General features: G+C 43.8%; 1 long non-coding RNA gene across 1 annotated transcript in view; it reads left to right on the top strand.

Moving 5' to 3' along the window:
* The first annotated feature begins 21172 nt into the window (after positions 1–21172).
* LOC309870073 overlaps positions 21173–24960 on the top strand; it is a 71801-nt gene continuing 68013 nt past the window's right edge. Inside the window, exon 1 of the long non-coding RNA XR_014314473.1 lies at positions 21173–21724. This is a non-coding gene — a long non-coding RNA (uncharacterized lncRNA). The remainder of the gene's footprint in view (positions 21725–24960) is intronic.

Here is a 24960-nt window from a genome sequence, read left to right as displayed (position 1 = left end):
GCATAAGAATCCAACACAAAGGGAATTTGATAATCACACTAAGCCCTACATCATATATCAGAGTTTTGTTTTAGATGGATTTAAATAAAGGTATTGCTCATTTATTTCATAAGGAGAAACTTTCCAAATGCCCTGAGCAAACTTTTGCTTCATTTTGGTGCACAGTTCATATATTTTAATGATACATTCTCATCTAATGTGGAAGTATAAGCATAAAGTTCTTATATATGGCAGTAGTCAGAATGCTCCCATAAAAGGAATGAAAAGAACAATGACTCCTTTCAAAACAGAAACACACCATTTGTATCACTCGTGCCACAATTTCTACTTTCTTATCACAGTTAGAGCAAAAATAAAACCATTAACTTGCAAATTAGGGGAAAGTGTTTCCCTTTAAAACAAAACTTTTTTTTAAAGATCATGTCCTTCAAAGGTCATTTTGGTGAACTTAGTAATGCCATTTATCTTTTAAATAAAATGCTGTAAAAGTTAAATGTAAAATCATGTCAGCTTTGCTTTTCTCTCATGGGCAAGTTTAACTGTTGAAATTTAGGTAATGTGATTATTTCCTTTAGAATCAGTTCCACCTTTTTTTTTTGGAAAGATAATGTCTACAGATGAGAGAAAATGAATATATACGTTTTGACATTGAAATTCCCAAAGTTACATGATAATCATCTGCTTCATGCTCATTTTAAATCTCCCTGGTATATACTTGAGGCTTCACATTGTGAAGCATAAAATAAACATAAAATCTGATAGCTACATCGAAGAGACTCCAAAATTAATCAATTTTTATCATTAGGTCACATAATATTCAATAGTAAAGAGGAAGTAAGGTAAAATAAGGAATCACAGGCTCATCATAAATAAATTATTTAGGACATTCTATGTACAAACTCTGGTCATAGTACTTCCATCAAATTTATTTACTTCTTCACTCACTTCATTGACTGAACAAACATTGAGCTAACTGCCAAAGGGATAAAAATGAACAGGCCTCGTCTCTCTCCTCTACCATCAAAAGGGAGAGACAGACATGCAAATAACAGTTACAATATAATCAAATAACTGTTAGACTAGAAGTGCTTACTTATGCTGGGAAGGCACAGGAGAAGAAACTACCCTGGGGATAGAAGAACCACCCCACACCTTACCTGAGAGGTCTCAACTACCAGTTGTACATGGATAAGGTCAAGGAAGAAATCTAAGAGAAGTGCAGGTTATCAGACTTGGACAACTCGCTGGCATCTATCTCTGAGGAAGCAAATATAGAATGGGGAGTAATCTGGAGGAATGGAAGAAAGGGGAATTATTTCCTATTGGTACTTCTTATGTCAGTGTATACACAGGTCTGGCTTCAGAAGAGAACTCTAAGCTAAACAGATCTGAGAGTAAGTGTGAAGCCAAGAATATAAAGGAAATTTCCTAGAAGTACCAGACATAGGAGATCATGAAGCATTAATTTTGCAAAGGACTGGAATAATCTAAACTGACTATTTTTTTTAGAATATTTTCAACCCCAAAATCACATCACATATTCTACTGGGAATTAAAGCCAAACTTTATTAGAGACACTGAAGAGTTTTAATGGGTGGCTTATGTAAGAAAAACTCCTACAGCTAATGATGATAATGACAAAAATATCACCATGCATATCAACACAAGCTCCTAGATGGAGAAAAATTTGGCAGAACCTTAATAATTAGACCATAGAAGAGCAAAACTTCCATATTAACTGAAAACATGATCTGCAGAATGGTCATGATTACTGAAATGATCATTCCTATGATGCTGGTAAACAGGCAAAGGGCCTTTAAAATGTTTGCTTATGGATCAGAAGGAAGATCCAAATACCATTCTTCTCTAAAAACGCTTATGGATGCGTTTTTAGAGAAGAATGGTATTTGGATCTTCCTTCTGGTCCATGACAGTCCGCTTGGGTAGGAATCAAATGAATCTGCTAGAAGTACAGAAGCAAAATTTCTGATGATAAAATAAAACTGAAATGATGAGCGACTGTGAATGGAAATCAACAGCTCTTGATATTGGCCTTATGGTTCTTAGAAACGGAGACATGTCTCAGAATGATAGCCAGGGGCAAAAGCCAAAAGAACAGTTTTACAGACCAGAACTCATGCCTGATGGGCTTGCAAGGGCCACCCCGGGTACCCGAGCAGGTAAATGCAGTCCAAAGTATGGTCGTTTCAAAGAGTACTATTCCGTAATGTCCTAACAAATTGCTCTCTGCACTCCTTTCGTCTGCTGTGTCAATTACTCCATGACTTATCCCTCCCCCTGCTCTTTTCCAAACCCTTAGATCACAGCTGGAAACCTTGGCTTGACTTGGCTTCCCACCCTGCCCAGTTTATAGAGATTCCTACTAACCTCCTGCTGTTACCTTTGGCTTGTTCCCCACCTTCATCCTCTGAGATTACATATAGAACCAAATGCCTGTCTGCTCCACTCCACCCCAACCAGCCCTCTCCTTGCTGCTTTTGGCATACCAGGAGCAATTCTATACTTTTAAGAGGCAATTAACAACTGAATAGGTAATATTCAACTCATCTTAAAATACTCAATTGACAGCAATAAGAAATAAGGCATGCATTACTCAATTAAATGGTATTTATAGTGATTAATAATTAGATTACAGTTACATGTGCAACTTCATCAAATGTTAAAAAAGTAGAAATAATGGCATAACATTTGATCTTTCACAGTAAACACAGAAGTTCAAAGGCCCTATGAAAATAAAATTCAACTGCTTCTGACATTTGCAATGAATATTAATTCAGCTTGAATTATTTGTTAAAAGCTTCAAAGAAAAATGCCCTTGAAATAATGTAGGTTCAAAATAGATACCTGCTAAGTTGTGGTTACATTACAACACAATCATTTTAAAATTTACCCACTAGCATTCAATTTCACATCCACCTCCTCTCTCTTCGGGACGGGGTTACTGCACAGCTCTGCAGTTAACAAAGAAATTGGCAGCCCTTCATTCCCTGGGCCCATAATGGCGGCTACAGCCCTGCCCCAACAAGTCAAGGGCACAAAGGAACTGGAGGTTGGAGGGAGGGATGTTTATACTCCTTCCTTGTACGCTTCAGCCCTCGAGCTTCAAAGGGGTAAAGTCTAGAAGCTACACTTCTCCCTTAGCAGCAAAGTCCCTACCTAGAGCTGATGTGAAATTTGGAAAGTGCAAGGTACTGTTCTTGGATGGCAGTCACGGGTGGGCTCATGGGTATCAGCAGACAACCAAAGTGACATTTGACCCAGGGATTTGCCATGTCCATATTTCCTAAAAATGATTGTCCTTGGCTTGGCTCTCCCATCTTCTGATGGTTGTGTGCGTCTCTAAGTCCCAGAATTAAACTTGTTCCCGTGAAGGTGTCTTAATTGACTCCCGCGTGTTCTCACTCACTCTTTCCCAAGAGGGAAGAGTGGTTGGTTTGATCTGCTGAAGCTTGCTATTCCTTGGATGATGTTTTACCAACAGGTAGGGGTACATTTTCTTTCACAGGGACCCAGAGGACTTGTCCATATTCCTTCTTCCATGCAATAGGCACATCTGGACAGCGCCACCCCCCCGCCCCGCCAAATCTTCTGTATTTGTTTTTTATTGCTGCTGTAAAAAAAATGACCACGAAGTGAGAGAACTTCATTATCTTAGAGTTCTGAAGGTCAGAAGTCTCATGGGGCTAAATCAGGGTGTTGGCTGGGCTGTGTTCCTTCTGAAGGCACTAGGAAAGAATCTGCTTCCTTCCCTTTTCTATCTCCTGTAGATGGTCCACATCACCCAACTTGTGGCCCTCCATCACTTCAGTGTCTGCTTCTGTCATCACATCTTTCTCTGCGACCCTTTGCTCCCTCTTAAAAAGACCCCTGCGATTATCAGAGGGCCACCCAGGTAATCCAGGATAATATCCCCCTCTCGAGATCTTTAACGTAATCGTATCCACAAAGCCTCTTTTACCATGTAAGGTAAAATATTCGCAGCTTTTGGGAATTAGGATGTGGACACTGGGCGGCCAGGGGAAAGGCACTATTCTGCCACGTCTTCCTCTGGAAGCAGCCTGCCAGCCTCTTCCACATCCAAGCAGGTGGTACCAGGGTCTGCTATGAATATCTAGTCTCTCCATCCCTCTGCAAGCACACTTGAAGTTGTAAGACCCAATTCTTAATAAAGAATAGAAGTACAAAGTCCTACTTTGAATGAAGCCAAAGCACATACTGTAATACAGATTGCACAAAGCTCTGCATTGAAGATGATACAGACAAAATCCCTACTTATATTTTCCATCTGGCTAGCAATCTTGCCTGGTGGGTTTGCATTACAGATCAGAATCCTGGAGAATGAGAAGAGGAGATGGTGTCCCTGTCCCCCAAAATCATTATTATACCCATCGGCAGATATGTGATGACCTACCCAACTATTCTCTTATAACAGACTTGGTTTCTTTCTCTCTCTCTCTTTTTTTTTTTTTTAAAGATTTTATTTATTTATTTGACAGAGAGAGATCACAGTAGACAGAGAGGCAGGCAGAGAGAGAGAGACGGAAGCAGGCTCCCTGCTAAGCAGAGAGCCCGATGCAGGACTCGATCCCAGGACCCTGAGATCATGACCTGAGCCGAAGGCAGAGGCTTAACCACTGAGCCACCCAGGCGCCCTTCTCTCTCTTTTTTTTTAATGATTTTATTTTTAAGCAATCCCTACAACCATCATGGGAATCAAACTCACAACCCTGAGATCAAGAGTCACATGCTCTACCATCTGAGCCAATGAGGAACCCCTCTTTAAAAAAAAAAAAAAAAAAAAAAAAAAAAGATTTTATTTATTTATTTGACAGACAGAGATCACAAGTAGGCAGCGCGGCAGGCAGAGAGAGAGAGAGAGAGAGAAGGAAGCAGGCTCCCCGCTGAGCAGAGAGCTGGATGTGGGGCTCGATCCCAGGACCCTGGGATCACGTCCTGAACTGAAGGCAGAGACTCTAACCCACCGAGCCACCCAGGCACTCCAAACGGACTTGGTTTCTAATGTACCTCTTCTGCAATTCAGGTTTAGTGAAACAGACTCTTCAAAATCAAGGCACACCTGTAGAAATCTGAACTTGAGTGCAAGTTCAACACAACACGGACCCTCTGCAAAATATAACGAATTCTCCAAAAACACTTTCAGTATTTGACACTAAAATACAGTAAAATCATAACGCCCTGTATTTTCCTATTTCCTATCGGTACAGAACAAGAAGCCTGGAGAATGCTGATCAACGAAGCAACTCTGCTCATTCCCACTGAATTAACAAGCAAACCCACGCTGTTCACACTGTCAGTTTCTTCAGCCAATACAATCCTCATTAGCTATAAATAAAGTTGTCTTCCTGACATTCGTAACTGAATATCTAAATCAATATCAGATGCAGAAATGTCCTTGGTGACAACAGAGCAACAGTGTTTAAAGAACATAATACCTGCTAGGAGCCTCATCATCTGTTTAACCGAGAATAGCATTATTTGATTAGAACACAACAAAGCATTAATGGAAATTCTAAAACAATAGGTTGGCAAAGCCAGAAATTACCCTGGCCTGAATTGTAATGCAGCTCAGGGATTCTCTGGCCTAGAAAAATGCAGGCTGCAGAAGGTTACAGAAAGGCCCTATTCCACTCCTGCCACTGTATTTCTTATTCCCTCAAACATCATTCATTCATTCATGTCTGTCCATTCATTCATTCCCTCACTCTGCGTTTATTATATGCCCAACCCCGAAGATGTGAAAGTAAACAGCATAGTTCCTGCCTTCGATTTGTTCACAGAAAAACATTCAAAAGATGAGCTCTTCACATGCTCTGCCAAGAGCTGTAGCAGAGGTCACTGGGGGCAAGAGGAGCAGTCAGTCATTTTACACAGAGCTCCCAGCAAGAAGCAACACAGCCAAGTGGCGGTGCGTGGGTCTGTGGAACCAGGCCACCTCTTGGTGACTAATCTGTGCTTCTTAGTGCTGTGTATTTTTTTTTAAAGATCTTATTTATTTACTTGAGATAGATAGCATCGGGGGAGGGGCAGCAGGAGAAGGACAAGCTGACTCTGTGCTGAGCAAGGAGCCTGATATGGGGCTCCATCTCACGACCCAGAGATCATGACCTGAGCCGAAGTCAGGCTCATGTCTGAGCTACCCAGGTGCTGGGTATGAGTCAGAAATTATGACAGCACTTTAGGCACAAGAAGAGCTATACAGACATAGTGATAAGGGCTAGACAGGCATAATAAATGCTATAGAAGTGTTACATAACTAACTTGACCTTTCAAAGAGAGGTAAGAATTTGAGACAGGCTTCGAAGAACAGATGAACACCCGAGTTTCTTTCTTTAGGGATCTTCCCCCACTGCTGGTGGGGCAGCTTCAGGGAGAGCCCTCCCATACGTCTACTTCCAGAAAAAGCTAGCTCCCTCAGGAGGACCTCCACTGCCCCTTTCTCTCGTCTAAGCACATCCAACATCCTCTGGGAAGTTCCCCAATGCCTTAATGGTACCATCTGCAAATCCTATCAATTCTAACTCGAAACCAGATCTCTAGTCTGTCCATGTCTGCCCACGTCACCTTCCACAGTCCTATCTGGATGGGTCACCTCCGTTCTGGTCCCATTTAACCTCTTCTCCACAAAGTAGCAAGTCACTGTCCTAATATGCCAATCTTTTCATGTTAGTCCCCTCCTTAAAACTGTTCATGCTGCCTACCCAGCCATCACATTATGGGTTTTTACCCCAAAGATTCAAATGTAGTGATCCGAGGGGGCATGTGCACCCCAATGTTTATAGCAGCAATGTCCACAACAGCCAAACTATGGAAAGAACCCACCAACAGATATCCACCAACAGATGAATGGATAAAGAAGATGTGGCATATATATACAATGGAATACTATGTAGCCATCAACAAATGAAATTTTGCCATTTGCAGTGACGTGGATGGAACTGGATGGTATCATGCTGAGCGAAATAAGTTAATCAGAGAAAGACCATTATATGATCTCCCTGATACATGGAATTTGAGAAACAGACAGAGGCTCATGGAGGAAGAGAGGAAGAAATGAAACAAGATGAAACCAGAGAGGGAGATAAACCATAGGAGACTCTTAATCTCAGGAAACAAACTGAGGATTGCTTGAGGGAAGGGGGGCGTGGGGATGGGGTGGCTGGGTGATGGACATTGGGGAAGGTATGCGCTATGGTGAGTGCTGTGAATTGTGTAAGCCTGATGATTCACAGACCTGTACCCCTGAAATAAGTAATACATTATATGTCCACTAAAAATATAAATAAGTAGGGGGGCTGTTCACATTGTGCTCAAACAAGATCCACACTCCTTACCAACCTCCAAGACACTCTGTGAGGAGGCCCCTACCTCATTTTCCCTGCATGCCTCCTTGCCTGTGCTCCAAACACAGTGGCCATCTTTCAGGTCTGCATTCAAGCTTTCTCCTGCCCCAAGGACTTTCTCTTGCCCCAAGGACTTTGCCTATCAGCCCCTCTCCCTGAAGCCTCTTTCAATGGCTTCTTTTCCTTTAGAGCTCAGTTTGAGAAACAGTGTCCACCAGAGGAAGGAGTACTCAAAGGGAAGGTGGGCAGGTGGAAAGGGCAGGCTAGGTGAGCAGGGAAGTCACCTGGTGGTGTTTCTGGGCCTATGCGTCCACCTGTAAAGTCAGGGGAGGGGGCCAGATGCATGCTCATTCTTCTGTCCAGCTCCCAACCTTCTTCTTCTGCCCTTAAACGAACGTGACCTTGTCATCTTCTCTTCCTTCCTTCCTTCTCTCTAGGACCAGCCTGAACCATCTTTCCATGCCTCATTCTATTTCATGTCCCCCTGGTTGGTCTCCACTCTGAACCTCATAAAAGTGAAAACCTAAAATAAATGGAAAGAGCAGAAATAATGAGGGATACTTCCTTCTTTCAGGAAAACAAGAAACAAAACTATGATTGGTGAATCCAGACAAGGAAATTTAAAGAGTGAAAACATGCCACGTGCTCTGAGCTCATGATGCAGGCCTGTAGTCTGGACTTGCAGGCCATGGTGGTCTGGCTCTTTCAATCGGCCTCTTGCCCGTTCTTCCTCCGGCTCTGTGCTCTCCACCCACACTAGCCTCCCTCACTCATTCCCCAAGCAGAGCCTTCAGGCACGCTGTTCCCACCACCGGAACGCTCAACCAAACTCCCCGATTACCCACGGTCAGGCCACCAGAACCCTTCCCTTCTTTGTCTTGAATGCAGCTGTACTGCTATATTTAATTTGTGACTATTTTTATTGTGTCTGCCTACTCCTTTAACCTCTATGTTCTCATAGGATAGGAACCACCTCTATTTAAACTTATAACAAATGTACCTCCATCACACCTATTAACAGAATATTAGCAGAAAAAGAACGGAACAGAACACATCCTATATATAATGTATTCCCAACAGTAAGTCCCCAGTGTGGTGTCCACTTGGCAACCAAGAATCCTGTGGTCTCTGCAGACCCTGCTAGGGTTTTCTTCCCCATATCCATGCTGCTGCCTGGGGTCCAGAACACCACTGACTCCCTTCTCTTCTTCCCAGCTTGCATTTGTACTGTTCCTGAAGTGGCTAGAACAGCAGTATTGAGAATGAAGGACAGGAGAGGAGAGGCCACTAGTATGCTGATACCCAAACAAGATGAAGATGTATCACTAGAAAAGAGAATTACAGACCAATATCCCTTATGAATATAGACACAAAAATCCTTAACAAATACCAGCAAACTAAATGTAGCAACATAGAAGGACTGTGCAACACGACCAAGTGGAATTATCCCAGGAATGCCACACTGGTTTAACATGTGATTAACGTAGCATATCACTTTCACAGAACAAAAATCAAACAGAAAGCGCATTTCCCAAAACTCAATACCATTTTATAACGGAAACACTCCACAAACCAGGAAGGGAAAAGGAACTTCTTCAACCTGATAAAAGGCATCTTGCAAAAACCCCAGGTATCATTATACTTAACAGCAAAAGACTGAATGCTTCCCCCCCCCAAGATCAAAAACGAGACAAGGATATCCAATGGCACCCCTCTAGTTAACATTGTTCTGCAATTTCTATCCAGGGCAAGAGAGAAGGAAGGGAGGGAGGGAGGGAGGGGGGAGGGGGGAGGGGAGCGAGGGCAAAAAGGAGGGGAGGGGAGGGAGGGAAGAAGAAAGCAAGCATTCAGATTGCAAAGGAGGGGGAAATATTTTAGAGTAATCTAACAGGGGCGCCTGGGTGGCTCAGTGGGTTAAGCCGCTGCCTTCGTCTCAGGTCATGATCCCAGGGTCCTGGGATCGAGTCCCGCATCGGGCTCTCTGCTCAGCAGGAAGCCTGCTTCCCCTTCTCTCTCTGCCTGCCTCTCTGCCTACTTGTAATCTCTCTCTGTCAAATAAATAAATAAAATCTTTAAAAAAAAAAAGAGTAATCTAACAAACAGGTATAATACTTATGCTCTTAAATTATAAAACATTGATGAAAAAATTAAAGACCTAAATAAATGGAAAGCCATCATGTGCTCCTGTGTCAGAGCAATTAATATTGTTAAGATGGCATTACTCCCCAGATCCCTCTACAGATTTAACACAATTCCTATCAAAATCCCCACCCGCTATTTTAACAGAATTTGACAAACAGATCCTAAATTTTATGGAAATTCGAGGGACTCAGATAGCCAAAACAGTCTTGAGAAATAAGAAGCAGGCTGGAGAACTCACACTTCCAATTTGAATTTACTACAAACCCATCGTATTCAAGACAATGTGGCACTGACATAAAAGCAGACATACTGATACATAAATGGAATAAAATTGAGAATCCAGAAATAAACCCTCCCATTTATATTCAACTGATTTCAGCAAGGATGCCAAGGCAATTCAACTCTTCAACAAACGATGCTGGGACAACTAGATATCCACATGCAGAAGAATGAAATTGGATGTCTTCCTCAAACCAGACACAAATATTCACTCAAAATGTATTAGACCTAAATTAAGAGTTAGAATTACAAAAGACTTAGAAGAAAACGGAAGAATAAGTGTTACTGAATTTGGATTTATTGCACAAGTGACAAAAGAAAAAAACAGATATATTGTACTTAAAGTATCAAAACTTCTGTGCTATAAACTAAACCATCATTAAAGTGAAGACACCCACCTGTAAGGAGAAAATATTGCAAATCGTGTATCTGATGAGGAACTTATATCTAGACAACTTACAAACCAAGAATAAAAGGACAATTCTATTTAATAATGGACCATGTGGGGCACCTAGATGGCATAGTTGGTTGAGAATCAGACTCTTGATTTTGGGCCAGGTCTGGGTCTCGGGTCAGTTGTGGGATCGAGCCTGCATATGGCTCCATGCTCAGCAGGGAATCCGCTTCCTTCTTCACCCTCTCCCTCTGACCACCCTCCTCTCTCTCTCTCTCTATCCCTCTCTCTCTCAAATGCATAAATAAATAAATCATTAAAAATGGACAATGTATGTGAACAGACATTCACCTATTACCATTAGCCATTAAGGAAATGCAAATCAAAGCCACAATGAGATACACCTCACACCCATGGAGAAGGCTGTAACCAAAAACAAGAGCCAAACTGGGGAGAACATGGAGAAAACAGAACCCTCCTATACTACTAGTGAGAATGTACAATGATACAGCCTTTTTGGAAACCAGTTTGGCAGTTCCTCAAAATGCTAAACTAAATTATCATACCACCCAACATCCCTATCCCTAGATATCCATCCAAGAGAACTGGAAATGTGTATCTATACAAAGACTTGTTATACAACTCTTCCTAAGGGCATAATTTGTAATAGCCAAAAATTGGAAACAACCGTAATATCCATCAACTGATAAATGGATAAATAAAATGTAGTCTATCCATGTAATGGATGATTATTTGGCAATAAAAAGACATGAAGCACAGATCCAACATGGACAGACCCTAAAAACATTACACTAAGTGAAAGATGCCAGTTGCAAAAGGCCACATATTTATGATTCCATTTATATTAAGTGTCCGGTAAAGGCAAACCCAGAGACAGAAAGTAGGTAAGTGGTTTGTTTCGAGGGACTGGCAGAGCAGGCAGCAGAAAGGGAATAGCCAACGGTATGAGTTTCTTTTAGGGGAGATGGAAATGTTCCAAAATGAGACGGTGGCGATCACTGCATGATGCTATGAATTCTCCAAGAAAAGATGAACTTTAAAGTTGTACTTTAAATGGGTGAATTTTGTATTATATGAATTATATTTCAATAAAAAAAAACTGGGTTTTTTTGGGTAAGAAAGTGGGTAGGAAAAAAACATACCCAGAGGCCATGCTTTTCCTTATTTACCACTGAGCTCACTATCAATTTACCACTGAGCTTACTCACTCTGAGCGTCCTCATCTCTTTTCCCACCCCCAATTCCCAGGGACCCCATTCTTCCAACAGAGATGCAAGCTTGGCTCCTACGGTGAAGCTCAGGGTAACTTCACCCAGTCTCGACTTTTTCTATGAAATATATATAATTCATGTGATGTATCATATAATCTATATGTTTTCTTAATTAGATATTTATGCATCCTCAATTTCAAATTCCTGAAATTAGAATTTCCAAAGGTCTACTCTGATCATCTATTCCAGGGGTCAGCAAACTAAGACCCACAGACCAATCTAACCTTTGGCCTATTTTTTGTTTTCATACTGCCCTGTAGCTTAGAATACATTTTATGTTTTCAAATGGCTGGTTTTTTTTTATTAAAAAAAAAAACGTATGTGACAAAAACTGAATGTGGACTGCAACGTCTAAAATATTTACTATCTAGACCTTTATAGAACAAATGCGATGACTCTTGGATCTATCCAATTTTTTTCTACACTTCACTGAGTGAAAAACGGCAAGGCTGCAAGGCGGGGGGTGGTCAGGAGAGGGAGAAGACAAGAGGAAAACTTATTTTTAACATGACTGTTCACAATAAAAAGACTAGACTGTGGAAGCCAGCTAGTACAGATTCATGAGAGCTAATTATTAAATTTTCAAGAATTTTGTGAGCCAGTTGATGGTATGGTAAAGCCGACTATCGTAAAAATAGCCACGATCTTCTCTCTTCCAGAGACCCAGCTAAATGAAAACTTTCTGAAAATCTTGTCCCTTCTCTCCTTTTCAGAAAAGAGAGGGTAAGAAAGATGCTTTGAACCTGCTTTCTGGTCCACTGGGAATGTGTAGGTAGGACACCACGGTACAAAGCTAGAAATGAAATAGACAGGAAGTACATAGGGCAATGTTTGAGGTCCTGAAAAAAAACCTTAGAGTTTCACTGTGACTATCTCTAATCCCCTACCCCCTACCCCCTGCCCCTCCTCTGCCAAGACACCCACTCTTTGCATGATTGTCTGCCTGGAGGATATCCAGACCCAGGTCCCTGGAGGCGGCTGTGAGTTGAAGGACCCAGCCACAGCCAAGACTGCAGCAGGTAAGAACAAGCTCCTGGCCTTAGCCCAGGTAACCCATTGCTAAGAAAGTCCATTTTAAAATGTTCTCGCCACAAGAAAAGAAATGGTAATTATGTGACATAATGAAAATGTTATACTCTGTATAACTGAAACTTACAATGTTCTGTCAATTACATCTCCATTGGGGGCAGAGGGGGCGGCAACTGGAAGGGAAGATTTCTTGATCACCACTAGAGGGAGGGCAGATCCCACTTTGCACAAAGGAACTTGAAAGATCAGAACGCTGGTCAAAATGAAGCCACAAGGAAGGAGGGGAAGACTGCGGAACAGAGGGGAGGAAGAGGAAGTGGAGAGAAAAGGGTAATTGCTTTCTGTCTTCTACAAAGAGGTACTAGATGCCAGCATCCAATGTGATGGACCTGGTGAGCAAAGGACATAGGTGAGATTGAGAAAACTGGCATCAAAACTCTCAGCGAGTTCTCAACAAAGTACCCATATCCTGTGCAGAGTGGAGTCAAAGCAGAGGCCTCAGGGTGGGAGGCTAGGAGAACATCCTGATTCCCAACATCAACCCTGATACCTGCCTTGCACGAAATCTTAATTCTCAACAAGGTCTACATACTTCATGTTGATATGCATTTTTTACATTTAATTTACACTTTGTTAATTTAACATGATTTTATAAACTTGTTTTTAAAAGCTAATAAATAAATAAGACACACGGTTGACCCTTGGGACAAGGTATGCTTGCGCTGTGTGAGTCCCCTAATACACGAACTTTGTACTGTATAGTCTATGTTTTTTCTCTTCCTTAGGATTTCCTTAATAACATTTTCTTTTCTCTAGCTTCCTATACTGTAAGAATACAGTTGATAATACAAGTAACATACAAAATATGTGCTAACTGACTTTATGCTATAGGTAAGGCTTTCATCCAACAGCAGGCTATTAGTTTAAATTTTGGGGGAGTCAAAAGTTATATGCAGATTTTTGACTGCATGGGGGGTCAGCACCCCCAACCCCACATTGTTCAAGGGTCAACTGTATTCTGTACTGTAGAACAAGCATGTAAGGAGCCAAGAGAGAGACTACATGCAAAACTGCTAACCTAGATTATCACGGTGTAACATGAGAAGTATTAGAATTTTATTCATTAGAAATTAATACTCATTTTCCCATATAAAAAAATCAAACTATACTATCATTTTTTAACACTCAGCAATGAATTAAATAGGCTTTTCCCAAGACATCTGGGAACCTAAATTCCACACCTAACACTGTCCCTATGAGAAAAACATTTCCAAACAACCTACTTACGAAAGCCATTCCAAACAAAATGTGTTTGTAAGCTAGGCAAAAAATTATGTGTATACCAGTTGTCTGAAAAGCTAAAAGTCACTTCCTCTCTATTCTTCATTGTTAGGACAGTTTGGGTTTCTATCCTTGAATTGGAACCACCACCGACCCCACCTCCGTGCCCCCAACAACCCTGCTCCCCCAAAACCACACAGTCTCTCCTTTAGAGTTGCTTTGGCTGCATCTTTCACAGTTAAAAGAAAATGGATTTCTCACGGCTATAGTTCATGGTTGTTGGCCCCATTTTTGCTGTTGTGGTAACTTTTCCTGGCTCCAGAAAAGCCACTCTAAACTAACATAAATTGGACAAGGTCACAGAGAGTGCTAAGAACAGAACTGGTAACCTATAAGCCCTAAATCCAAGGCTCTCTTTCTATTTCTAGAGCAAAAAATGGGCACAAGGTAACATTTCTCTCTGTTAAAGCAAAACCATTATGAACACTTCGGACTGAAAAGACTGCCTGTTAAGTCAACTTTATAAGTTGCTCTGAGCTCAAGACTGCTCTGAGCTAGTAGGAATTATAAGCTGTAGAGTTTAGTGTGGTAATTTTACAGAAATGTAATAGTGTGCCCAACTTTACCACACAAGCACTATATCTGCTCATAACATCCTGGTAGAACCCATAAAAACATCCTATCAGTTCAGCCAACAATGCATTAAACAGGGACAGCCTATTATTATGCAATTAAGGAGTCTTATTTAGCACAGGCTGTTCCCAGCCCTTGGGATAGCTTTACAGGGATCCTTTTATTTAATTATTATTTTTTCATGTAGTGTCTCATTGGTTAATTGATATGGCTTCATAACTCCTCCTCAGGACAACCAGTGAGAATAGCCATGTTAAGGGATGCTTGGGTGGCTCAGTCAGTTAAGCATCTGCCTTTGGCTCAGGTCATGATCCCAGGGTCCTAGGATCCAGCCCCACATCCTACTCCTTGCTCAGCAGGGAGCCTGCTTCTCCCTCTGCCTGCTGTTCCTTCTGCCTGTGCTCCCTCTCCCTGTCTGTCTCACAAATAAATAAATAAAATCCTAAAAAAAAAAAAAAAATAGAATGGTCATGTTAAGACAAGCAAGAAGAAAACCCAGTAGCAAGAGACAAGAAAAAGAAAAGGAGTAAAAATCCGACCTGCGTGATCAACTAGGTGATGTATAAAGTTCCTCCCAGTTTCCTCTCACATTCCGGTTCTTAAACCTGACTTCAGTAGGTGACTCCATTAAGACAGAATGTTCCAGCAACAGCTCTGTTTTCCAATTCGGCCCTGATCTCCACTTTTGAGTCCTGGAATGCCACTCTTTCTGGCCTCCCAGTGACACTGCCATTAAGAAATACAATGTGGAACGTCCACATTGGCTGCACCAACTTGTATTCCCACCAACAGTGGAAGAGGGTTCCCCTTTCTCCACATCCTCTCCAACACATGTTGTCTCCTGTTTTGTTAATTTTGGCCATTCTAACTGGTGTAAGGTGATATCTCAATGTGGTTTTAATTTGAATCTACCTGAGGGCTAATGATGATGAACATTTTTTCATGTGTCTGATAGCCATTTGTATGTCTTGAGTGGAGAAGTGTCTTTTCATATCTTCTTCCCATTTTTTGATATGTTTGCCTGTTTCGTGTGTGTTGAGTTTGAGGAGTTCATTATAGATCCTGGATATCAACCTTTTGTCCATACTGTCATTTGCAAATATCTTCTCCCATTCCATGGGTTGCCTCTTTGTTTTGACTGTTTCCTTTGCTGTGCAGAAGCTTTTGATTTTGATGAAGTCCCAAAAGTTTGTTTTCGCTTTTGTTTCCTTTGCCTTTGGAGACATATCTTGAAAGAAGTTGCTGTGGCTGATATCGAAGAGATTACTGCCTATGTTTTTGGAGAACAGTGTGGAGATTCCTCAAGAAATTAAAAATAGAACTTCCCTATGACCCTGCAATTGCACTCCTGGGTATTTACCCCAAAGATACAGATGTAGTGAAAAGAAGGACCATCTGTACCCCAATGTTTATAGCAGCAATGGCCACAGTCGCCAAACTATGGAAAGAACCAAGATGCCCTTCAACGGACAAATGGATAAGGAAGATGTGGTCCATATACACTATGGAGTATTATGCCTCCATCAGAAAGGATGAATACCCAACTTTTGTAGCAACATGGACGGGACTGGAAGAGATTATGCTGAGTGAAATAAGTCAAGCAGAGAGAGTCAATTATCATATGGTTTCACTTATTTGTGGAGCATAACAAATATCATGGAGGACAAGGGGTGTTAGAGAGGAGAAGGGAGTTGGGGTAAATTGGAAGGGGAGGTGAATCATGAGAGACTATGGACTCTGAAAAACAATCTGAGGGGTTTGAAGTGGCGGGGGTGTGGGAGGTTGGGGTACCAGGTGGTGGGTATTATAGAGGGCACGGATTGCATGGAACACTGGGTGTGGTGAAAAAATAATGAATACTGTTTTTCTGAAAATAAATTTAAAAAAAAAGAAATACAATGTGATCCCTTAGGGAAAGAAGACTCTTGCCCCATATAGGAAGGACTTGCATGGACAGCATGATAAAATGTGATATGTCACCCCACGGATGGACCTTACCCCAGCATCCTTCCAGAAGCCCCAGGTCAGAAGGTATTTGTGGAAATGATTAGGCCATATCTTGGAGAGATAACTGCATTTTATTTCCTAATTATTTCTAGCAGCAGATGTAAACAACCCCTGGGACTCCTTCAAGGTCATTTCCAAATGTAACAGCTGAGGATCCTGGCAGAATTCTGCCTCTGACCACAATCTTGGTCAAAGGAGAGACTAAAAGGCCAAGAGACCATAGATGACACCGTAAGAATAATGTCTTATACTAATTAAGCATGTACTGCATGCCAGATGCACAGAGAAACACAAAACGTAGCTCGAATAGGAGATATGGTATTTATAGTCACAAGAGCTAAAAGGGAAATTAGTGCAAGAAAGGATGGAACGTTAGAGGGGTATAATCGTAAATTTGGGTAGCAAAGAGAAGCCCTATGGAGAAGAGGAATTTAAAGAAATATTTGAAAGGGAGCGCCTGGGTGGCTCAGTGAGTTTAGCAACTGATTCTTGGTTTCAGCTGAGGTCATGATTGGGGGGTTTTGAAGTCAAGCTCTAGGAAGGGCTCTGTGCTGAGATGGAGCCTGCTTAAAGATTCTCTCTCTGTCTCTCTCCTCCGTCTCCTACCCCACGGGGCTGCTCTTGTGTTCTCTCCCATTCTGTCTCAAAAAAAAAAAAAAAAAAGGATTTGAAGGAAGGGAAGTGAAAGAGTACCAAGCAGGAGTTTAGGAGAGAGCATTTCAGATAATTGATAGAACAAGTCTGAAGTTTCTTAGGAGACAGGGTATGTGGTATGTCACAGGAAGAGGAAGGCAGGAAGTACATTGGATATCAGTATGCAGAAACACAGTGATTGCGGGGAAGCAGGAGAAGTCAGAAGGGCTAGAAGGGGCTAGATCATTTTCTTTACTAAAAGAAATGGGAAGGTCTCGATGAAACCTAAGAGTAAGGTGGGAATATGTAAAATGTAAGCAGAGGATAGTGTGACCTGACTTTGGTGCTGGTAATTTTGCTCTGGCTGTGTGCTTACCCTACACTCTGGTGTGGGGCAAGAATGGAAGCAGAGAAAGAAGTAAGGAGGCCACTGCAATAATCCAGATGAGAAATGGTAGAAGCTTTATCGAGGCTGGTAGCAAGGCACGTGGTGAGAGCCGGTCAGATTTGGAATATACTCTGAAGGCACGGCAGAGAGATTTGTGGATGCATTAAATGCTAGCTGGAAAAGAAGGAGTCAAGGGGGACTCCGAAGCTTCTGGCCCAAGCCACCAGGAAAACGGAGCTGCCACTAGCTGAGAGGATGAGTAAGGGCCAGAACTGGGCTTAGAGAAAGGGCATTTCAGGGTCCCATCTACCCAGAAAGTGATAAGCAATGAGTACAGCATTTTACATCTAGAATCTTTACAAGGACACGGCTCTCATATCCAGAATTCTAATTCTACCTAAGTGACATCCCCCCTCTTTCACTCCATCATTATATACTCACTTATTCATCATTCATTCATTCCTTTATTCAAACGTTTACCGAGCGTTTATTGTGTGCCAGACAATATGCTTTGTCTTGGACATGCAGCAAGTAAGAAAATACTTCGTTCCTTTCCCTATGAAACTTACAACCTAAAGCAAAGCAATAAACAAACAATGATGGAAACATCTGTATCTATAGACGAACCAAAACAAAAATTTGATAACAAATAAACAAAGGTGCTGGGTACTTAAGTCATTGCCCGTGATTGCAGAACTGGGGAGGGACGGGGCTAGAACTTCAGTGCAAGCTGTCTCTCTCCAGAGCCCACACAGTTATATTACTGGAGCCATAAAACACCAGCCAGTGCTGTTCACTGGAGACAGAACACAGCAGTCAAAGAGAATCAGAACTTGACCTAAAGTCCTGCACAGGGGCTGTTAGGGACTGTCACAGAATCTTTTCCAAGCCAGAGTGCTCTCATCTCCAAGACAAGCTACGTAAAGACCGATGATCTCTGAAACCCCTTCTGGCTCTGAAACCACGACCCTATGATGCACAGTGGGAAATGTAGGAAAGTAGACGTGGAAAGCACCCAGTCCAAACTTGACTCCCTCCATGGTTTTGCCTGGGTCTAGACCTGTGTGTGAGGCTGGAAGTCATGGATCCCTGATGAAGTTCTTCACTGTCCTGTCCTGTGAAGGACCTGGAAAAGCAGCAGAACCAGGGAGAGGAGGAGGTGAGCAAGTGAGCAGGTAGGAAATTTAATCCTTCACCTTTTAGGACCCAATTTTCTCATCTGCAGAAACAAGGCTAAGGTGCTTTCTAAGTTTAGTAATCCAGGACCTCACACTCCCGTAACCTCAGCATCTCTGTACCCTAACTACATTTCCAAAATAAGTCCTGCCCTTTGGAATGTGCTCCTTATCAAATCTGCAAGTTTCATTCAAAGAGTCATTAGATCTAACACTGTAATTCTAATAATAATTCAAGTCACATAACCACCACAGAAGAAACATTTCAGTGTTTGGCTAAAGAATCCCAAAGTTCAGCTACCTTTTTAAAGTATTTATTTATATTTACTTCTAAAATACAATTTTTAATCATCGTACATTGTCCACAATCACAATACTCTTCCTAGAACTCTGATAATGTCTTAAAACATCTTCAAAATACCTAATAATGGAAAATATGGGTTATTTTCTATTTATTAAATACAAATCGTTTGTCAGTGTTGGTATACTAAATTAATGACATCAACCACAGAATACAATGCCTAAAAATAGCACACCTTACACTGACATATTCTGATTTTAAATGCCTAATTACATCAATTAAGTAAAATAATCTTGTTTCATAAGTAGAGAAAATGAAGTTTATAAAAATTCTAGAATGGTCCCTACTTACACAGCACTAAGAGGTTTCAATAACTAAATCCAAGATTACCACATATAAACTCTTGACTCAAACCACCAAATTATTATTACTATTGACAAATATTGGTTTTAAAAAAGTAAGTAATACAGTTGTACACATAATTAAAAAATATGAAGTTTTAGTTTCTGGTAAAAGTAATACAATTAAATTTATGGGGATAAAACCCTTATCATTCACCCGGGAATTTACCACCTTCTACCTGTGTAATGAGTTCAATTCTTAAGCCAAGGAGAGTCTGTGTATGTGTTTAATCTACACTGCTTAAGATCTATGTATAATTATTTAAATCAAGTTTAAATCAAATATTGTTAAAATACACAAGTAGAAATTTGCACATTAAATAGCAAAATATTATAAGATGTTTGAAAAAATTATTTTGGTAATTCTAAAGAATGCTTTCATCAACCTGTTCCACTACCCTAGACACATCCCAATCACCATATTATCAACGCATCCACATGAACACGGCATCATGATCTTAATATTTACCATAGCACAGTAATTAATAGAGCCTTGTTCTAAAAAGTTAATCGATATCCACAGAGACGTATGTATTTCAGAGAGAGAGCACTGAGTTGGGTGCTGCAAATTTCCACTGGGTTATCATGGAAGACAAAAGCTGTTTGTTAAAGAATATATACTTCCAAATGTTCACAAGCCCTATCTTTTTTTTTCCCCCTCTGGCCTCTCCAGATCCCTTGATTTCTTTCCCTTTCAACTCATTCTTTCTCCTTTGATGTTTCCCCAATACATTAGCCTCACAACCCTTATATAGGTTTACTTTCCAAGGCTTTAGTTACCCACAGAGGTTTGGTCAAAAGGTCAGTGGTACCCTGATGCCTCATCACAATGACTTCATCTCATTGGGGAGGTATTTTGTCATCTCACATCATCACAAGAAGGGGGAGTACAGTACAGTAAGATATTCTGAGAGAGACCACATTCACATAATTATTGCAGTATATTAATATAAGTATTCTATTTGTCATTGTTAATCTCTTACTTGTGTAATTTACAAATCAAGCTTTATCATAAGTATGTATGTGCAGGAAAAAACACAGTATATATATAGGGTTCAGTACTATCTCCAAAGTTTCAGACATCTATTGGGGGTCTGGGAAGTGTCCCCTTCCCTTCCCATAAGGGGGGACTACTATACAGCATGGTTATCTTTAAGACACTTGTCACTATAAATAATTTATCCCTTCATCCATTCATTTAATAGACTTTATCGATGACCTACTATGTGCTTGGCACAGTGTTGGCCTCTGAGCATCAAACATGAAGGACAGTGCCCCTGCCTTCAGGGAGGATAAAATATAGCAGATGCTGGGCTCCACACTTAATGAGTCCGGAGTGAGTCACTGTGGTGAATACCAGGTAGCACCTGCCCTTTCCTGTAGGACATGTATTTTTCCCATCTTCTTTCCGGATCATGCTCTTACAAACCGTGAGCTCCCTGAGTACTGGTCATTTCTATGGCCCTGGCATCTAACACAATGCCTGGCACACACTGGGTCTCATAAAGTGCTTTGCACGAATGAATGAATGAATGAATCTGAGTAAATGAAATGGGGTAATCAGGATGCATCGTGAATGACTTTTTTAAAAGATGGGATTTAATTAACCATCTCCTTCTTCCTCCAAAATGGATCTACCCTTGGTCCCAGAAATTGGGTAGGATCCTGGTTTGCTAGTCACAGACAGTGCTACTTTAGAAGAAGATGTCTCCGTTGCCTTCCCAGAAGGATCGCATCACATTTTGCACAAAATTCCCTTAGAGCCCTCCCCAGGTGAGACGAGGTGGACGAGCCGGCCCGCGGCGCCCCCGCCTGCCCCCTGCCGGGCTCTGTTCCGAGGGAGGCGCGCGGCTTCCATGAACTTTTTTTTTCCCCATTAGAAGTTTGGTCAGTTAAAGGATAGAACCTCCTCCGGGAGTCCGGTTAGAGATGGAAGCCGGAAAGAGCTGAACGTGCCCGGAGAACGAGTGCGCAGAAAGCTAGGGTCTCGGGCAACCCCGGCGGCGCCCGGCCTTCGCGGCGGCGGGGAAGACCCTGCAGACTCTGGGGATTCGAGGCGGCGTAGAGGGGGAGCAGCCGGAGGCGGGTGCTCCCAGCGCACTGGCCCTCGGAGAAGCCGCCCAATTACGAGCACTCGCCACCGAGGCTCCCGAGACGCCCAGCAGCAAGGGCAGCGACCTGAAGCTTCACCCCCCTCCTTCCTCGACCCGGGTCTCCTCCGTCGAGGCTAGCGCGTCTCAGAGGACCCCAAACCTCGCGCTCCCAGCTCTGGGTCCGGACTCGCCGGCGTCCCCACCCTCCAGCGTCGCCGCCTGGCGCCGGCTTCTCGCTCCTCTTGCCCTCGTCGTCCCGCGTCCGGAAGCGCGATGGCCTCACCGCAGCCCCGGGTAAGAAGCCACGCAATATCCTAGTCGCACTGTTTGCAACCTCTGACAAGCCCCAGGCTCGCCACTCCAGGGGGGCACACCAAGGTCACCATAGGCGTGACTACCTCCACCTTCACCCCCACCCCCCGCAAGAGCCCTCCCTTTCGGAGATCTCCAGGGTCGGGTTCCTCCAGCGTCTCTCACCCCAGCTGGGGTTTCTTCCTCGGGCACCCCTCACCCCATCGGGATCCCTCCCTGCCTCTGCCCTTCCGGGGTCCTCACCCCCTTTGGTAACGCTCACTTTCTCTCCCGGGCGACACTGCCTCGTCGTAAGTCTGCCCTCCGTATCCTCCGCGAACGAGGGGAGGAGATGTGCCTCCCACTCGCTCAAGGGGAGCGGCGGGGAAAGCGACGCAAACTTCTGCTGCACTTACTTCGGGCCGAGGCTGCCGCCCCCTCGCCTCGCCTCTCTCTCCCACAGGCAGCTGCTCGGCGGCGACCTGGAGCCACTGCGCTCGCATTCCCCACACCGGCGCAGCTGCGAAATGCGCAGGACCGGGGGCGGGGGGGTGGGGTGGGGGTCTCTCCCGGGCGAGCGCGCCCAGGGCGGGAGTCCCGGGGCCGACGTCCGGCCGCCGCGCTCGGCTGCGAGCTGTGCAGCCGCCGCCTCCAGCAGCCCGGGGAGGCTGCGCACGGCGCCGCGCGCCCGCTCCTCCGCCGGGTCGTTTCTGTCCGAGTTGCAGTTTTCAGTGCATGCCAGGACTGCAGCACCCTCTCCGTCCTCCCCCGGAAACGACTTTCAATTCACCTGGAGGCTCGCGATGCTCCCCCGCGGGCGGGCAGCGTGACAGCGGGTGCAGAGGAGAGGGAGGAGCGCGGGAGCGGCTCCTGCCCGAGTGCGCCTCCAGCTTCCTAGGCGAGGAGCGCGCAACCCTCTCCAGCCGCTCTCCTCGGGACTGCAGTCCTGACGTCACCCCCCCCCCACCCCGCGGAAGAGCGGCTCGGAGGGTGGGGTGCCGGGAGCGAGGACGCGGGAGTGTGAGCGGGAGTGTGATTGCGTGTGTGTGCACGCGCGCGTGTGCCTCGCGAGGCTGGGGACTGGTCGGAACCGCAGCTGGATGTGCGACGAGTCAGAAAACCGAGCTCCCTGCAAACAGGCGCCGAGGGGCTGCTGTGAACAGCCGGGGGCGCTCGCTTCCTAGTTGGGGCGAGGATACTACCCCCCGCGAGTTTGAAGGCGACCAGAGGGAACGGATTAACGCGATAGGGGCCTTGGGAGAGCGGGAGTTGGGCTCTCTCTTTCCCCAAAGTTGCAGGATGCGCTGGACGCCTTTAAAACGCTGCGCTGGAGATTGAGGAGGAAGACAGGAGTAAACCTTGTGGGAGGGTTGCTTTTCACCTCCTATAGGAAGAAGGCGGGTGGGAATGGAAGAGCCCTCTTGGGGTCTTCCACTCCCGCCGAGAGGCCCTAGGAGGGGGCCCGCTTTGGTCCGCCAAGGGTGTCTGTCGCCTACTCGGAGCAGGCATCCAACCCGCCGCCGCTGTGTACTTAGAAGTTGCTGCAAAGGGATCAAGGGGCCGGGACTTACCCATCTAATTCCCCGCCCTGCGTCAGCCTGGGGGACTTTCCGCCCCAGCTGGACGAAGGCACCCGGAACCAGAGAAAGGGATCAAGACCCAGAATGGGCTGCAGAGGCGCGATACCCTTCCCTCGGGTTCTAGGTCTCAGGCTGCGATGGTCAGAACTCTGCGCAGAGTCCCTAGAGACCATCAGTGTTACAAAGGCCCACAGTTGGGAGTCTTTGCCACACTCCAGATCCTTACTCTTAAAAGAGACCTAAGTAGCCACCCAACTTTCCTCGTTCTCTGAAGTTCTCCTGGGGACCAAAAATGGGAGACAGTTTCTGCGAAGAACTCAATGAGCGATCTTCGAGAGGTTCTGAGATGGCTAAAGTTGTCCCTGCCGCGTTTGTCCCTTAGCGGCGACCCAGTCGTCTTTGGGGCGGGGTGCCTGGCTCCATGCGCCTGCAGGACTCTGCACCGCTCTGCACCGCTCGGCTGTACCCTGCTGGGAGTGCCCGCCGCCTGCCGCCTCCCGGCTGGAGCCAAATGTGCAGTGTGCTCCCTGTGAGGCCGGATCCGCTGTCAGCAGCGAAACGTCAGGTGCGCACTGCAGTGACAGCAGCAGACCCTAGCAATTTTGCCCGCGTTGAGTGGCACTGATTTTTAACGCCAGCGTCTTCCTTCTTGAATGCTGATTTCTGATATGCCTCGTATTCATTAAAATACTTGGTTAAAACTGAAAGGGTGAGGTGTGGGAAGTAAAAAGTAAACAGCATGAAAAAAAAAAAAAAAAGATCCCCTGTCCACAAATACTTTTTAACTTCAGATTCTTAAGGTTACTAAAAGTCGGTTCAGCCCTACTTGAAGTAGTAGAAAGTTTCATTGCATTCTTGAATCTCAAATGGAAGCTTAACAGAATAGAAGAAAGTTTGGGATCTTGGGCCACTGCCTTAGATTTAAATGTCTCGGGAATTCCCACATTTGAAAATTAGAATTCTAGCTAATTAGACAATATATGGATACTCTTAACTGTGAGTCAGATTCAACAAATAGAATAATTAAAATAACTAAAGAAGCAGCATGTTCCTAATTTAAAAAAACAGGAAGTTTTCAGAGAAGGACATAGGGTATCAGTTTCCAGGTCCTCTTGAAATGGTCCTTTATTTTTAATATATAAGTTGGAAAACACTCTGTCATCACAAAGCAATTACATAACTAGATCCTAATTATGCATGTTTCAGAAACAGCGATTCCTCAGTAGGAATGACAGTTCCTGAAAATGTTAATTCAGATTAACAGTGTGGGAATGAGCAAGGCATTGACAAAGAAATGGTTTGAAAACAAGATTTTGAAGTGGCAGCTAACCTGCTAGGTATGAACCTTCCAAGTTGGGGCACAATTTTGCTTCCTAATGTTCCCTGTCAACAGCTAATTAGTAATGCTATCTTTGCAGGTATGACAGCTGGCTGGCATAGGCAAGGTAAGTAATGGCTATTTAATGTGGCAGGCCTAAGTACTCCTTCCTTGATTTCCTATTATATTCTGTTCACAGCTCCAGGAGAACTTTTTTTCACATTCTAATGTGATTGGTTGTTTGCAGGTCTGTCTCCCTTCTAGATTTAAAATCGCCTTCAGAACAGGAATTTTGCCTTTCTTTCCACAGGACCCAGGACAGTGCCTGGAAAATGATAGGC

Source organism: Mustela nivalis (assembly GCF_964662115.1).
Source record: "Mustela nivalis genome assembly, chromosome: 7".
NCBI classification, from domain to species: domain Eukaryota; kingdom Metazoa; phylum Chordata; class Mammalia; order Carnivora; family Mustelidae; genus Mustela; species Mustela nivalis.
This window is presented reverse-complemented; position numbering and strand designations above follow the sequence as displayed.